This window comes from Callorhinus ursinus, unplaced genomic scaffold, assembly GCF_003265705.2.
Source record: "Callorhinus ursinus isolate GAN/ISIS: 27379988/994484 unplaced genomic scaffold, GSC_fseal_2.0 scaffold1, whole genome shotgun sequence".
NCBI lineage: Eukaryota > Metazoa > Chordata > Mammalia > Carnivora > Otariidae > Callorhinus > Callorhinus ursinus.
Window position 1 is genome coordinate 139,992,770 of NW_027397063.1, and position 17,067 is coordinate 140,009,836.

Genomic DNA, 17,067 nt, shown 5'->3' on the forward strand with positions numbered 1-17,067 from the left:
CTTTCTCTGATTGACTTATTTCGCTCAGCATAATACCCTCCAGTTCCATTCATGACAAGATTTTGGTTTTTTTGATGACTGCATAATATTCCATTATATATATATACCACATCTTCTTTATCCATTCATCTGTTGATGGACATCTTGGTTAAGCATCATTCTTAATGGTTATATTACATTTTGTCCTGTGCGTATACCTATTGACCTGTTCCCAGGGCTGTATATCTGAGTTGATTCTAATTTTGGACAATTTCACAGAGAACTATGATACACATCTTTGTGCATAAAGGGTTTTCCACATTAAGGACTTTTTCCCCTGAGGCTAGATTCCCAGAAATGAAATAGCTAAGTCCAAGGTTACAATACTAAGGCTCCTGAGACACATTTTCAGGCATCTGTCTGAGGGGCATCTAAACAGTGAAGCTACCTGCATGAGGAAAAACTGACGGAGACGATAGTATGGCTACAGAGGATCTGTCTTATTTGTGAAGGCTCATTGAGGGCAGCGCTCTACACTAAAATTAGGCCTTTGCCTCTACACTGAATCCCAAACCACTTTATAGAGTTTTTTTTTTTTAAACCTGTTTTTGCTGCTGACTAGATTTTCAGTCAGTCCCTACCTGAGAAAGGAGTGCTATATGCCCCCAAACTGGCCATGCTACAGAGGGATGGTGTCTTCTCCATTTTTTTTTAATTTTATCAGATTTATCTGATATAAATATTAAGTACCGAACGCCTGTCCTCCAAAGTCCTGAAAGCTTATTTCTAAGACCATTTCAGAATAATGAGTCCAAAAGGGCAAAAACACAAGATCTCAGTCTCTGTGTTTCTGTCTGGCAATTAAGTGAATTTCTCACATGTTTTCTGACAGAAGAAATCCTTTTCCACTGGAAAGGTAATTATTTGAGGAGTTCTTCCATGAACCTGGAGAAGAATCTCTTGAAGAAAATTAATGCCAGGTGGCTACAGCTGTTTATGTTCTGGGTTATAACCCAGGGTTCTCCCCTATTCAGGAAGGAGACACTGAAACTATTTCCAATAAAATATTGTGCTCACCTAAGCCTTTCAAACTGTGGTTATATTCAAAGATACACAAGCAATAGCATTATAAAGAGATTTGACCCCAGATCATATCCTATTGGATAGATAGCAAAGAGGTGAGTAGAGCTGCTCCAGACAATATTCTTGACTTCCTTCTGACCAAAAAGTGCTAGATGCTATGCAAAATAAGTCTAACTTTTCCTGTTAAATGATATTCAATTCAGCTATGGGAAAACATTTAAATAAATTTAGAACAACTTGGCTGTGTGGATGTACTTTTTAACTGTATATTTATTTAAATCTAAATATGAATCAAATAATTCTGATGAAAATTTAGCATCCAAATTGAGATTTGCCATGACTGAAAAATACACACCAGATTTCAAAGAGTAGCATGGAAAAAAAAAGATAGTAAAACAAGGCATTAATAATTTAATTAATTATTAATAAATGTAATAATTGCTTAATAAATATTTATAATAATTAATTAATAGATTGATTATATAGATTGGGACCTGCAACTAGATGAGAAAAGTGAAGGTAGAATGGGTCTGGGTATTATGCCAAGGGAAATAAGTCTATCAGAGAAAGACAATTATCATACGATCTCACTCATATGTGGAATTTAAGAAACAAAACAGAGGATCACAGGGAAAGAGAGGAAAAAAATAAAACAAGACGAAACCAGAGAGGCAGACAAACCATAAGAGATTCTCAATCATAGGAAGCAAACTGAGGGTTGCTGGAGGGGATGGGGTTGAGGGATGGGGTGGCTGGGTGATGGACACTGAGGAGGGTATATGTTGTAGTGAGCACTGGGTGTTACATAAGACTGATGAATCACTGAACTCTACCCCTGATACTAATAATACACTATATGCTAATTAATTGAATTTAAATTTAAAAATGAAAAAAAAGAGAATGGGTTTGGGGAGAAGATCAGGGGTTCAGTTTTCGAAGAGTTGATTTGGATATGAGTATTGCACATCCAGGAGATGTCGAGTAGGTTATTCAAGGAGTTTGAGAGAGAGGTCCAGCCTGGAGATAAAGGTTTGAGGAACACTGGCATAGATGGTATTCAAAACCATGAAACAAGACCATGGTGAGGTCTGTAGGGAGGGAATATAAGTAAAAAGGCAAAGGGGATCAAAGACTCAGCCATGGGGCACTCCAGCATTCAGAGGTCAACCAAAAGACAAAGAAGCAGCTGGAGAGAGGAGAAAGAACTACCAAGGATGTAGAAGGAATTTACAAGTGTATCCTCCAGACCCAGGGAAAAAAAAGTGTATCAAGAAAGAGGGGCTGACTGGCTGAGTCAAATGGTGCTAATGGAGCAAGAAGGGTGAGGACAAGAACAGCCCTTGTGTTCAATAAAGTGGGGTCGTTAGTCATTGGGCAGTTGCTGGTGGAGTTGATGAAACTGAGCTGGCAATCCACGGGGGGAGGGGGCGGTTAACAGAGAATGGGAGGAGAGAATTTGCAGACAATGAGTCTAGACAACTCTCTTTAGCAGTTTTTATATACAGGAAAGCAGAGAAACGAAGCCATAGCTAGAGGTGGAAATGAGTTACAGAGGGAGTGTTTTCCAAGAAAGGAGAAATAACGTGTTTGTAAGCCAATAAGAATTAACTGATAGGGAGAGAAAACTGGCAATACAGAAGGAGAATCACTGGAGTGATATCCCTGAGTGTTCAAGGAAGGTGAGCAGCAGGGCCAGGGAGTGCAGGGTCTGACATTAGATCCAGGCACAGATATTTCACGGTTAGTACCAGAACACAAGGCAGATTATGTGGCTACAGATGAAGGCAGGTGGGTGGATGGTAGAGTGAGTCCGTGGGAGGTCTCCCCCCACCAATGGCTCCAGCTTTCTCAGCGGGAGTGGCAACAGGAACACTGTAAGAATGAGAATAGAAGGTGCACACGTCTGAGGCAACAGGGGAATGTGAAACAATCAACGAAGAGAATGGGAGAGGGCCAGGCCCAGGGAAGTATCAGGTAGCACTAAGGATCCACCCGATGTTCATGGCCATGCAAGGCCAGTCAACTGCTTGTGAGTGCTCCTTTGGCCACATTCCCCAGCACAGATGCAGGCAGGAGGACACAGAGACAGGGACTGAACCACTCTGTGCTTCTGCTGAGTGAGAAAGATGTGGTCTGGGATGGGTATGTGAACTGAGGGCGTACTCCAAGGACTGATTATAGGGCACACCATGAAATACAGGCTGGAAAAGGCAGAAGGAGAGGACCTCAAGGGTCCAGGGTCATGGACTGAAAGTCAGGAGATTGAGGGACTGTTGGAATTAGAGGAAGAGAGGGAAAGCGCTGGAAGATGGAAGCTGGTTCTCTGAACACACGATGCATGAAACAGATTATGAAGGGCTGGTCATTACTGGGAATGAGTGTCCATCTATGACTGTGGAAGTCAGTGGCAGGGTGGAGTGGAAGGCAGAAATTGGAGCAAAGCAGGTCAAGGAACTGAGAGGCCTGGATGTTAGAAGGATCCTCTCCCTGTATGTTGAAGTGCCAGGACTAAGGCAGGAGCAGTGCTGCACGGAGTGGCGGAGAATCTGGAGCTGAGCTCATCAGGAACTGGGGGAGTGGCCCTGGAGGCCGGGAGACTGACAAACAGGAGTGAAGAGCATGATGGGATGAGTCCTGTCCATTCAAGGCAAAGCAGGGGTGGGACCCGAATGACAAGGGGCAAGAGGGAGGGGTGTTTCAAATTTTGTCTTGACCAGGTCAGTGGAGAGCAGAAGGCCAGGGTAGACGTGATCTTTAACCCAGTGTGAGGGGCTCCTTTCAGGAAGAAAAGACAGATTACTACAAAAGAACAACAATCAGATTGTTAGCTGAATTCTTAGAATGCAACAACAGAATATGGAAAACAGTGCAATCATATTGTCAACAAATTGCATACTATGTGAAAAAAATAATAATAAAAAAGAGTTAAAGTCCGACTAAAACACCAGACAACACTAACATATATTTTGGGGAAGAGGGGTGATCAGACTCAAGTATAAAGTCCTTGAATTGCTCAGGAAGACAGAAATTACTCTGACTTAGTTTGGATTTTGTTAAGGTAAACATGTACGCTAAACTTACCATATTGTAAATACGGTAAGTTTATAGAAAAAAGAAACTGAGTGTAAAGTTTTGAATAAGTGAGGGAAGAAAATGTAATGTGGAGTAGGACAGAGGATCTAAATTATACAAAAAGCAACCGGTAACCAAGTACATAAAAGGTGGGACATGCTAAAATGGTAAAAATAGATCCAAATATATTAACAGCAGCACTGTAAATGAACATAACTTTCACATTAAAAAATATAGGTTAAAAAAAGCAAGTTTATGCTCTTTAAAACAGTTTCACAAGTGAAATAAAAATACACAGAACTGTTGGCAGTGGGGCGCCTGGGTGGCTCAGTCCGTTAAGTGTCTGCCTTCGGCTCAAGTCATGACCCCAGGGTCCTGGGATCGAGCCCCGCGTCGGGCTCCCTGCTCAGCGGGGAGCCTACTTCTCCCTCTCCCTCTGCCTGCTGCTCCCCCTGCTTGTACTCTCACGCTCTCTCTGTAAAATAAATAAAATCTTAAAAAAAAAAAAGAAATGTTGACAGTGAAAGTAAAAGAAAATGATAAGACAGGCAAATACAAAGCAAAAGAAAACTGGCATAGCTCTATTAAAACAGACTCGGGGTATCTGGGTAGCTCAGCTGGTTAAGCATCTTACTCTTTATTTTGGCTCAGGTCATGATGTCAGGGTCTTTAGATCAGCCCCACCACAGCCTCCCCGCCCAGCAGGGAGATTCTCTTTCTCCCTCTCCTTCTGCCCCTACCCCCTTCAAATAAATAAATAAATCTTTTTTTAAAATAAATGAAACAGACTTAAAAACAAGGAGCATTATGGGACATTAACAGGGTTGTTTCATAATGATACATACTGAGTTGACCCAGAATGCACCTAATAACATAAACAAAGCAGGGCGCCTGGGTGGCTCAGTCGGTTAAGTGTCAGCCTTCGGTTCATGTCATGATCCCAGAGTCCTGGGATGGAGTCCTATGGTGGGCTCCCTGCTCGGCTGGGAGTCTGCTTCTCTGCCCCTGCCCTGGTTCCTGAGCTCTGCCTGTCTTTCTCTCTCGCTCGCTCGCTCTCTCTGTCAAATAAATAAATTTTAAAAATCTTTAAAAAAATACACAAAGCAAAAATTGAAAGAAGCCCAAGATGAAACTGACAAATTCACTTCTATAAATTCCTCCCTCAGTAACTGATTAAGCTGCAAAAAAATGAGTAAAGATGGAAGATTTGAAAAACACAATTAACTAGCTTAAGCTAATGAACATATATTGATCACTGCAACCAATTACTTTATTTTCAAGAAAACATGGAAATTTATAAAAACTGACAATGTACCAGACCATAAAACAAATCCCAACAAATTTCAAAGAATTGGAATCATGTAGACCACATTCTTTAATCACTATGTATTAAAATAGAAAAAACAATGGCCAAAAAGTTTTGAAATTTTTAAAAATAAAACAAAAGTATATAAAGAACTCATAAGTCAAAGAAGAAATCATAACAAAAATGTTAAAAATTTACATGTGGACAATAAAAACACTTCAAATCAAAACTGTGGAGGACAAATATTGCTAAAGCAATACTTGAGGCAAATTTATTGGGCTAAATGCATATCTAAGTAAGAAGAAAAGCTGGAAGTTAATGAGTTAACCTTGGAAATTTAAGAGATTAGAAAAAGAATGAAGTCAAAGAAAGTAGACGGAAGGAAACAATGATGAGAACAGAGCTTAATAAAATAAAAAATAATGTCAAAATAGAGAAAAGAAAGCCAAAATTTGGCTCTCTGGAAAGTCTGAAGAGAATCTGTACGCCTGGTGAGACTGATGAGGAGAAAAAGAGGGATGGGACCCATCTGGGGCGGTAGGAAATGGTGGCGGCTGCTACAGGCTTTCTTATCCCACTGTGACCCAGAATGAACTTGTGCCCAGCTAAGGGCTCTCGCCCTCCTGAGAAGTGGTCTTGACTAAACACCCTCAGCACATCTCTGTGCCTCCAATGCGCCCCCACTCGGTCTCACTTCTTTAGGCAGCCCTCCCTTTTGGGGGAAGCAATTTTAACCATCTCTCCCATTTGCCAAAAATGGCGTTTTGGTTTCTCATTGTCTTCATTGTGTTTGGATCATTTTAAGAAAAGAGAAGAGGGGAAATAACAGCATTGTATTGCCATCTACCACCAGCAGCAGTTGGAAGGGAAGGAAACTGAGGCAGATAGTGGGGTAGCATTGAGGCAGTAGGAAGGGAAGGATGAGGAACCTGGAAGCTGTGGGAGGAAGGAGTCAGAACTGGGAGCACAAAGGGACACTGAGGGGATTTCCGCAGCATTCAGGCTGCAAGATCTGCAGTCCTGGGAGAGGCACCTGACATTTACTGGACCGCGAAGCCGAAAAACCAACTGGCAGATTTCTAGAAGACTAAACAAGGATTCAATTAAAATAGCATTTTAAAAAAATTTTTCTTCTAATTAACCATAAAAGAAAGACACTAATCTTGAATACTCTGGTTACATGTCATTCTAGTAAATCCAAGTCCCTAAGGATCAATAAATTGTTTTGCAAAAAAAGCAAAACAGCCAAGCCACATTTATATAACACAAACACAAAACAGCACCTGCCACATCTTCTGAGTCTGGAGCTATACAGATAAAGTGAAATGATGCTTGAGACAATGGTCTTCAAGAGGAGGTTAGGAAGAGGTTTGGGGCTAGAAGCACTGCTTCTCCAGACTGGGGAATCTTCAGAGAAAACAGTATAAAGAGATGGGCTATTTTCCTTTTCTGCGGTATAGATATCACTTCCTGCAGTGTAGATATCTAGGCTTCCAAGCCTAGAAAATAACCCTGCACACTTGGACACAGTTATATTTTATACCAAAAAGAAAGAACCATATAGAATGACATGGTCATCTGAGTCGCGAGTCAGTGTCAAAAGATTATTTGGGGACCTTGGCAAATAGCCACATTAGATCCTAGGAGCCACGAGAACCTCTGTCCTCCAGGCACCCGCCCTTCCTTGCATGTCTTGCATTCTTTTCTCAAGTGTCTGCTCAATGAGATTAATTGTCAGCCCACAGAATGGATTTGTACATCCCAGCTGCAGATCGTGTGTCTGTGGTATTATGCTGTAAATCACAGCCACAAAAGAACTTTCTATAGAGTGTTTTTCTTTCCTCAGCTGATGATATATAAATATAGGCAAAAAATTTAACTCATAATTACTTACAGAAGGTAATGCGGGGGTATAACACATGGTTGAATACTGAACCAAAAACAGTTTTCAGACAGCATTTAGGCCATTTTATAAAGCCCTTCTTATGCTCCTGACACAAATGCAGACTTGATTCTCAGAGTACACTTGAAGCGGGACAGATTTCTCTCAGTAAAATTTCCAGCCTGTCCTCAACCAAGTTCATCGTTCAGCCTTTTCCCCACTAACATTCTGTCGATTTCATGCTGTTCTGCTTTCTATCACCAGCAACTGATCGCATAAACTCTTTGGCATCAAGGTATTAATGGCACAACATTATTCTAGAGTTATTCCCCCAGACTTCTAAATTTTATAAGATGAGGTGATGAAAAGGAACAACTGTCCAATGGTGGAACCCACACCCTGGGATGGGGAGGAATAGTGCTGGATAGAGGTGCTTCTCCTGTTCTCTTCACTAGGGGCCCATCTCCTTTTGCAGGCTACCCTGAAAAAGCACTACTAAACAGATTACTTTTTTTAAATTTTTTTATTGTTATGTTAATCACCATATATTACATCATTTGTTTTGGTGTAGTGTTCCATGATTCATTGTTTGTTCATAACACCCAGTGCTCCATGCAGAATGTGCCCTCTTTAATACCCATCACCAGGCTAACCCATCCCCCTACCCTCCTCCCCTCTAGAAACCAAGTTTGTTTTTCAGTCCATCATCTCTCCTGGTTCGTCTCCCCCTCTGACTACTCCCCTTCATTCTTCCTCTCCTGCTACCTTCTTTTTCTTTTTTCTTAAAATATGTTGCATTATTTGTTTCAGAAGTACAGATCTGTGATTCAACAGTCTTACACAATTCACAGCGCTCACCGTAGCACACACCCTCCCCAATGTCTATCACCCAGCCACCCCATCCCTCCCACCCCCGACCAGTCCAGCAACCCTCAGTTTGTTCCTGAGATTAAGAATTCCTCATATCAGTGAGGTCATATGATACATGTCTTTCTCTGATTGACTTATTTCACTCAGCATAACACCCTCCAGTTCCATCCACGTCGTTGCAAATGGCAAGATCTCATTCCTTTTGATGGCTGCATAATATTCCATTGTGTATATATACCACATCTTCTTTATCCATTCATCTGTCGATGGGCATCTTGGCTCTTTCCACAGTTTGGCTATTGTGGACATTGCTGCTATAAACATTGGGGTGCACGTACCCCTTCGGGTCCCTACATTTGTATCTTTGGGGTAAATACCCAGTAGTGCAATTGCTGAATCGTATGGTAGCTCTAATTTCAACTGTTTGAGGAACCTCCATACTGTTTTCCAGAGGGGTTGCACCAGCTTGCATTCCCACCAACAGTGCAGGAGGGTTCCCCTTTCTCCATATCCCCGCCAACATCTTAAACAGATTACTTTTTACTTAAACTCTTACCAATTCTTCTAGGCTAAGGAAATATATATGATGTTTATGATTTATACTTACATTTAATCATTTCTAATGATGTAAGTTTGGAAATGAAAAGGTCAAGAACCTCTGAGTTTTCTCAATGAACTTTAGGATATTTATGTACACACAAACATACATACATATATACTTTTTCCTTTAACACCTTTGCTCCTCCTTCTCTAATATTACTGTTTTCTTACTGTGACAAATGCTATCTGTCCACACGGCCACAGAAATTTAAATGACCATGACCACTTTGGGGAGCAATTTGGCACCAGGTGGTCAAGCTGTAAGTGTGCATAAAATAAAATATGATCATGCAATCCCAATTCTGGGCATATATTCTCAAGATTTCCTTTTGCACGTGCATAAATACATTTCAAAGATGTTAATTGCATACATACATGTAATAGCCAAAAGAAATAATCTAAAAATCCATCATGGAGGAACTCATCTTTTAAATATGGTATTTTCATATGATGGAATGGTATTTAACATTAAAATATGAACATGATTTGTATAAAACAATCTGTTCTCTCAAAAACACCAAGTGATAATACAAGTTTTTTTTACAGAAAGTAAAAGAGGGGCACGTGGGTGGCTCAGTCCATTAAGCGTCTGCCTTCAGCTCAGGTCATGATCCCAGGGTCCTGGGATGAAGCCCTGCATTGGGCTCCCTGCTCAGCAAGGAGTCGGCTTCCCCTCTCCCTCTGCCCCACCCCTGCTCATGCTCTCTCTCTCTCTCTTTCTCTCAAATAAATAAAATCTTTAAAAAGAAAAAAAAAGAAAGTAAAAGAAAAACAACCCTCATGGAAAACTCTATAGTGAAGTCGGCTATGAAGAACTAATAAACATGAAGATATGTTCTGCCTTGCTAGAAAAAAGCAAAATAAAAAACAAGAGTCATTGTCTGTGAAACTGGAAATGATGATGAATAATTGTATTTATTGCTGGCAAGGCATGGGGATCTGGCACACTCATACATGACTAATAGCAAAATAAATTTATAAAATTTCCTAGAGGGTTATTTGGCAGTATGTATCAAAAATTTAAGGAAAAGTAAACAACTTTCTTTCTTTTAATATTTTATTTATTTATTTGACAGAGAGAGACACAGTGAGAGAGGGAACACAAGCAGGGGGAGTGGGAGAGGGAGAAGCAGGCTTCCCGCTGAGCAAGAAGCCCGATGCAGGGCTCGATCCCAGGACCCTGGGATTATGACCTGAGCGGAAGGCAGACACTTAACGACTGAGCCACCCAGGTGTCCCAGTAAACAACTTTCAACAAAGTAATTCATCCTAAGGAAACAAAAACGTATAGAAGGATGAAGTTACAATACAGAGTATAAAGTGCTTAATGTTTTAAAGTATGATTTTGTTGAATAAATTATGGTACTTAAACGAAATGAGTTATGAGGAGGATAAAAATAATGTCACAGAAGAATAATCACTGACTTTAACATTACTTGTATGTTGTTGAGTTTAAAAAATGACCTTATAGGTATTTTAAAAATCATATTCAAATGGTCCTTATTATTCAAGGTGTCTGGTACCAGGGAAGTGTCACATAAAGTGAATCCACTTAAATTGGAGATCAAGATTTCACAGTAAATAATGGAAAATTAGAAGTTTTGATAGGCACTATATTTGAAAAAAAAGAAACAAGAAAATATGTTTTATTTGATATTTTACCAAATTTTGTTAACAGTATTTTTCATGAAAAGGGATATTTAGGGAAGATCCTAAAATTCATGTCAAAGCCTAAGGGGTCAAGGATAACCAAGTCAATTTTGAAGAAAAAGGCTAAGAAGAAAAGAATTATTATAAAGCTTTAATAATTCAATGAAACTGTATTAGCTCAGGAGTCACAAAGAGATGAATAGAACAGAGCAGAGTTCAGAAACAGATCCAAAAATATAACAGAAACTGGTATATGACAGAGATGGCAACAAAATAAGTAAGAGAATAGGTAACTATTCATTAAATGATAATGGGAGAAGTGGTTTTCAGTATGGAAAACAGTTAGATCCCTGTCTCATACAACATAGCAATACAAATTTCAGATGAGTTTAAAGATTTGAAAGTTATATCTAGTAAAAAATGGCAATGTACAGAAAAGAAACTTTGAAAACCAAAATATATTTTTTAACAATCTCTAAGGGTGGGGTGCCTAGCTGGCTCAGTTGGTAGAACATGTGACTCTTGATCTCAGGGTTGTGAGTTCAAGCCCCACACCGGGTGTAGAGATTGCTTAAAAATAACTCTTTAAAAAACAAACAAACAAAAAACCTCTACAGAAATGCAAAGTAAAAGAGCAGTGAAACACATTCCATGCTTATTAGATGAACCAAAATTAAAACATCTGATGGCACAAAGATATGGGGATACAGGGAACTCCAATACAGTGCTAGTGGGAGTATAAAGTGCCCCCACCACTACAGAGGGCAATTTGCAAAACCCAGTAACAGATAGATGTTGATGTAAGCATATCCTCCTACCCAGTTATTCAACTTCTGGGGATATAAATCCGAGACACACATACATTTGTACAAGACCTTATCAAGGATATTCCCTGCAATATTTTTCATAATAGCAAAAGGTAAAAACATCTTTTTGTTCACCAACGAGCAATATTTAAACTCTGGTATACCAAACAAGGAAATACTATGTTAAAATGTATCAACTAAACATAATTATCAACAAATGTTATCAACATATGTTTAAAAAACAATGTTGGGTAGAAAAAAAAACAAATTACAAAAACAAATAACAGATATTTACGTAAAATTTTACATAAAATTTTGAACATAAAATAAGACTCCACATTCTGGTGGGCCCACACTCAGTCCCAACGTTGCAGGTTGCATGGGCTCAACCCCAAACTCTCATCCTTCACTGTCTGAATTTCCCTTTTGCTCAGCAGGGAAGTTTCTACTTAATGGCAATCCCATATTTAGCCTTAAGTAGCTATTACATGTAAGGCGCTCTACCAGGTGCCAGGGAAGACAGAAGAAGAATTGTGCAAGGCTCCTCTCACCCCACAGAAGGGCACATAACTCAGCTGGGGAAGTCATCTGCGAGACTTGGCGCTCAGTCCTTGTTCTGGCTCCCATAATGTGCAAACTCAGAAAGAGTGCTTCCAGGCCCAGTTCCTTCATCTAGAAAATGAGAAAGCCACCCTCCTCCTGTGATGAAGATTAACTGAATATATATATATGTAGGGTCTAGCACATGGCAAATATTCAGCTCTCTTAGCAACCACCGGCATGGCAGCCAGCGCATGAATACAGTCTTCTAAGCAGCATCTCGGTCTCACCGACAGTAAAAAGAAAAGGCACTGGATGGGTCGGCTTGGCCCTCTCCACAGCTGGATACAACAGGCCCCCCACCCTGTGGTCTCCCCGCGGGACTTGGCTCCCACCCTTTGGAACCCAGAGGGCATTTCATCGGGCAGCAGTTTGGCTACACCCAATGCCTGTGTTTATTCTTCCGAGTTCACCATGGACAGTGCTCTGTGCTACCTGCCTCAGGAAAGAGAACTCCTTCTCTGACACCTTTGAGGGAATTGGGGTGAAAGGAGACCAAGATAATCACAACACACCTGAGCTAGCTTCTCAGCCAACTCTCTTTACACAGTTCCATACTACCAAAGAGAGGGCCACAGTGTCTCAGCTCCCCCTTCTCCAACACACGTGCCTCCAACCCACAAGCCACCCTCCTGAAAAGCCAGGACTGGGTTCGATCCATGGACTTAGTGCAGCAGGCACCAGAGGAGAGGCCTGTCTGTCCAACACTGGAAAAACCACAGTGCTTGGAAATCACTTCTGGAGCTGCTGAACTGTTGGATTTTATTACTGGGACTCCTTCCTGGGGGCTTGGGAAAGAATGTTGGGTATTGCAGTTCTCCAGCCAACGTGGCGCCACCATGTGGCAACAGCACACACAGTTTATAAATCACTCAGCCTTGACATTCTGTGATCCTCTACCAATTTTTAATTTTGAGAAATTCAAAACATTCCCATTTTTATGTTTCAAATGAGAATTCATTAACATTTTTTATGTCTATTTTATCATGACACCATTTCAGACTTGCATTTTTCCCAATACATTCTATGAATAAACTGGCTTCAATTTATCAATATCAGCCTGTTACATCTGGGGTCTGGCTTGTCTCACTGCCCAAGAACCTATTGTGGGGAGGGGAGGAGACAACCAGTTTAGACTCCACCCAGATCCTAAGACCAAATTCTCCCTTCTAGATTTCTGGACTGGCTTACCTATAACTACCTTTGGTTTGCATACATTAAAAGAGGAGGTAGAAAAATCAAACAGTTTCATTTTAGCTTTGAAACTAAACTGGTGAAATAAATAATAAGAAGAATAAAAATAAAACTTGCCTGACAAAACAAAGCAGGATGATGATTACCCTTGGGGTATAGTACCTATAGAGGACAAGGGGAGACTGGGAACATTCTAGGTCTTAATCTGTGCACTGGTTATACAGGGGTGGTCAATTTGTGAAAATCCAGAGTGTACCCTTCAGATCTGTGCCATTTTCTGTGATCATGTCCTGGCTTAATGTAATATTAAAACAAAGTCACCAAGTTCTAACCAGTTGTCCCTCTTTAACTTGCCTTTGGGACAAAAGGCTGTGCAGACACAATATGAACTAAGAACAGGGGATGCCCATTTCTCTCTGAGGTATTTCAGTCTTCGCCAATTGATTTCTCCAAAGGCCAAGACCACAGATGAGCTCTCCTTCTGCCCCTCTGGGAGGAGAGGAAGGAGACAGGACACAATCTAGACCACTGTTAGTTTACATCGCTGGCCCGGCTAACACTTCACTCTTCCAAAAATGAGCAGACTCTGGAGCAGACAACTGCCCCTCCCTTTCCCCTTCCACAAGAAACCAAGGCCACAAAGAGATAACACCTGTCTCCACAGAGACACACTTCAGCTCCACAGAGACAACCACCCCCCCACACACACACACGCGCACACACACACACAGAGAGTGCCTCACCACCACCAGAGACTGCCCTAACCCTACAGAGACAGCTAGCTTCCAGCCCACACACCACAGATGGGGCAGGGGGTCATTGTGAGAGATGTGGCTACCCATGGACAGGTAAGGAACATCAACTGGAAGGTGAAAGGCAGTATTTTCAAAGTCTTACCAAACTAAATTTCTCTGTAAAGATTTTTAGATCTAATAAAGTCCCAGAGACTGCTGTAAAAAAAATTCTTGAAATCACCTCCACTTCTACCCAGATCATCCGGAACCATCTTTCTTCTACTTTCACCTCTACCATGTCCCCTGAACCCTAACTACCTAGGGAAGACAAAAAGCAGGGATTATTCTGCTTTATAGATTAAAAAAAAAATTAAGGTTCAGGGGTACCTGGCTGGCTCAGTTCAATAGAGCATTCCACTCTTGATCTTGGGGTCCTGAGTTCAAGCCCCAAGTTGGGCATAGAGATTAATTAAAAAAAAAAAAAGTTGAGGTTCAAAGATGTTTGTCAGACATCAAAAAATTATCCAAGTAACCATCTGATCACTGAGTTAGGGCGAGGTAGCCTGAGTTGGAGGGACAGAGTAAGAATGTCAAAAGAGGAGGGGTGACTGTCCCCAGTACAAAGCTCTGAGAACCACCCACAGCCCCACAGGAGCTGCCTCAAAGGAGCTGGAGTCAATTGTTCACATCCGGCAACAGTTAAACATTCTGCGACTTGGACTCCACCCTCCCCAGGGAAAGTGCAACAAACCCAGATCTGGGGGCAGGGAGTAGGGCGGACAGGAATGAAGCCAGACTTAAGGCATTTTCTTAAAGCAGATGAGAGCCAATGTTGGCTAAGCCAACAGCGGAGCGTACACGCTTCTCCTCTTTTACGAAGTCCCTGGGCCCAAACTGGTGTGTGTGGTCTCTCCCATACTTATCCTCGGAGACAGGGCTTCTTTGGGAGAAGGAAAAGGAGCAGGATGGATCGAAGAGCAGGCCTCTAGCAAATTCCCCTACCCTACCGAGACCTTAGCAAATTAAATGACTGGGAATGGAGGGGATGCTGCAAATGCCGCAGATCCAGGAGTCCCTGCCGCGGAAGCGCTCCCCCGCGGATACCCCCCAAATCTCCGTAGGGTCCCTTGGGATCGGCTCCCGACCTCTCCAAATCCGGCGAAGTTGGGGGAGGGGGGGAAAGGAATTATGAAAAGGAGACCGGGATGAAGCTGAAGTGACCATCCGTCCGCAACAGCGCGCCCCTACCCAATCAGTCCGCGTACCTGGCCAGACGCGACCCACTAGGGTTCTTACTCCGCGCACCGGCCATGACCTTGAGCGAGTCCCTGATTAGCCCCATTTCACAGATATTAAGAGTCCGAAAGAGTCAAGTCCGGCGCCCTGAAGTGCTCCGGGCTGCTTACCCGATAGTTCCAGGCGCCCAGGCGGTGCGCCCGCAGCGTAGTAGGTGCGCGGTGAACCGCAGCCCAAGAGCTACGTGGCCAGTGGGGAACGCCAAACGCGAGGGAAACGCAGAGGCGAGCTCCGGCCCCGGCCGAGGAAGAAAGGGGCGGTTCCGACTCTGCGACGATCCTCTAGCAAGTTCAACGGCTCCCACCCCCGCCCCCAAGCCCCTCCGTCAAGGCAGACTGTTCGTGCCCTGGGGCCCTGGCTCAGGACTCGCACGGTGTGTGTGTGGGGGGGGGGGGGGGAGGGACGTGAGAGACACCTCCACACCCCCACCCCCGAAGTTGCGGCAACGCAAGCGGGAGAGTGGCGCAAAGCCGCCAGAGGGGAGGGGACGGTACTCACAGGGGGTGGCCGGGCTGGAGCAGGTCCGTGGCCGGGGTCATCGATGGCGGCCACCGCGACTCAGGATGCCTGGGGCACCTGCCGCAGCAGCGCGGCGCGTGGATGAGCGAGCTGCGAGCAGCGAGGCAGGGGCGCGGGTCGGTCGGCGCACCGGATCTGAGGCGCAGCGCCGCGGGGGCTCGGCCGTCAGAACCGCAACCGCAGCGGGAGCCCGGGAGCTGGCAGGAGACGGGAGCGCGGCGGTGGCAGCGGCCGCGAGGGAGGCGCCCGCGCCGCAGGCAGCGGGTGCCAGCCTGGCCTCAGCCGCCGCCGACACCTGCTGGCCCGGCCGACGGCCAATCAGAGTTGCCCGGGGCGGGGGCGCGTGCGGAGGCGGGGCGGGGGCGCCAGCGGGGCGCCCGGCCCGGGAGGCGATGCGCACTCGCGCCTGCGCCGGGGCATGGGGCGCCCTCCAGGCCGGTTCCTCCGAAGCTCCCCCGGCGCGCGGGCGGCAAGTGCCGGGAGGGGCGGGGCACATCGGGAGGAGGCGGGGCTGGGGCTGCGCGCGCCCGGGGCGGGGACCCGCGCCCCTTCCAGGGCTCTTCCCAGCCGCGCAGTGCAGTGCTGGGGCCCCGGCTCGGGAGCCCTCAAGCAAGACCTCAGGTCACTCCTATCTTTGAAGTGAGGTTTTTCCTGTTCCCTGCCCCTGCGCCCCGGGGGCCCAGACCCTCCCTGACCGCGGAGTGACGCGTCGCCCGAATCCGGGGTCGTCCTGGCTCTACCAGAGCGGCCGCTCGCCCTCCGGAGTGTGGGCACCGTCTCTCCCAAGCCTCACCAAAGCCGGCGTGGCGCTTCTCCAAAGCCAGCTCTTCCTCATTTCACAGTCCCTGGGTATTTAAAAGTCACCGTGGTGACCCATGCCCTGGTCTGGATTCCTTTCATTCTGTCAGGAATTGACTGTGCTAGCGACGCTCAGTCGTTCAACAGACACTGACTGGCTTCGCGCTGGGCTCCGGGTCTGTCCCGGGCTACTGCGCGCCCAAACCTCCGAAGCCCCCATCGCTGCCGCACCGGCGGGTGACTGAGCCGGCGCTGCCGGAAGGACGCCGGAAGATTGCCGCGAGTGAGGGACGCGTTCGGGCCCCTGCCAGCAGGTCCAGGTCCTGGAAGAACGCCTGGGAGTTGAAAGCCCCGTCCAGGCCAGGGCTTCATAGAGCGTTTGCATCTATCAGGCGCAGGGCCCGGAATCTCCCTAAGACGGACTGCCTCAGCCCCAACGACTGGGCTGTGAAAACACATTGTCAGTTTTAGCCGCACCATGGAAGTCACTCGATCAAAGTAACGCGTTTGTGGAGCTACATTGGTGATTCCTAAAACCCTGGGAGTCCTTTCGCAGGACGGTGGATTAAGAATGTTCTCTCCGTGTGAATTTGCTCAGTAGAAATGGATGGCTCCTTTGCTGATCTGCCCGCCCCAGAAAAAAACAAAAACAAAAACCTTTAAGAAGGGAACTTGGAA

The 17,067-nt window shown here is 44.6% G+C and overlaps 1 protein-coding gene across 3 annotated transcripts in view; it reads right to left on the reverse strand.

Annotated features, from left to right (window-relative positions):
* Nucleotides 1-15,816, reverse strand: part of MYRIP (myosin VIIA and Rab interacting protein) — a 418,488-nt gene extending 402,672 nt beyond the window's left edge. Inside the window, exon 1 of one of the 3 annotated variants that reach the window (XM_073901699.1) lies at nt 15,571-15,816. The gene's annotated coding sequence lies outside the window, so the exon portion shown is untranslated. Of the gene's footprint in view, nt 1-15,182; nt 15,356-15,570 lie in introns of those variants that run through there. The other 2 variants (XM_025870798.2, XM_073901706.1) reach the window with 2 other exon arrangements.
* Between the last annotated feature and the right edge of the window lie 1,251 nt (nt 15,817-17,067).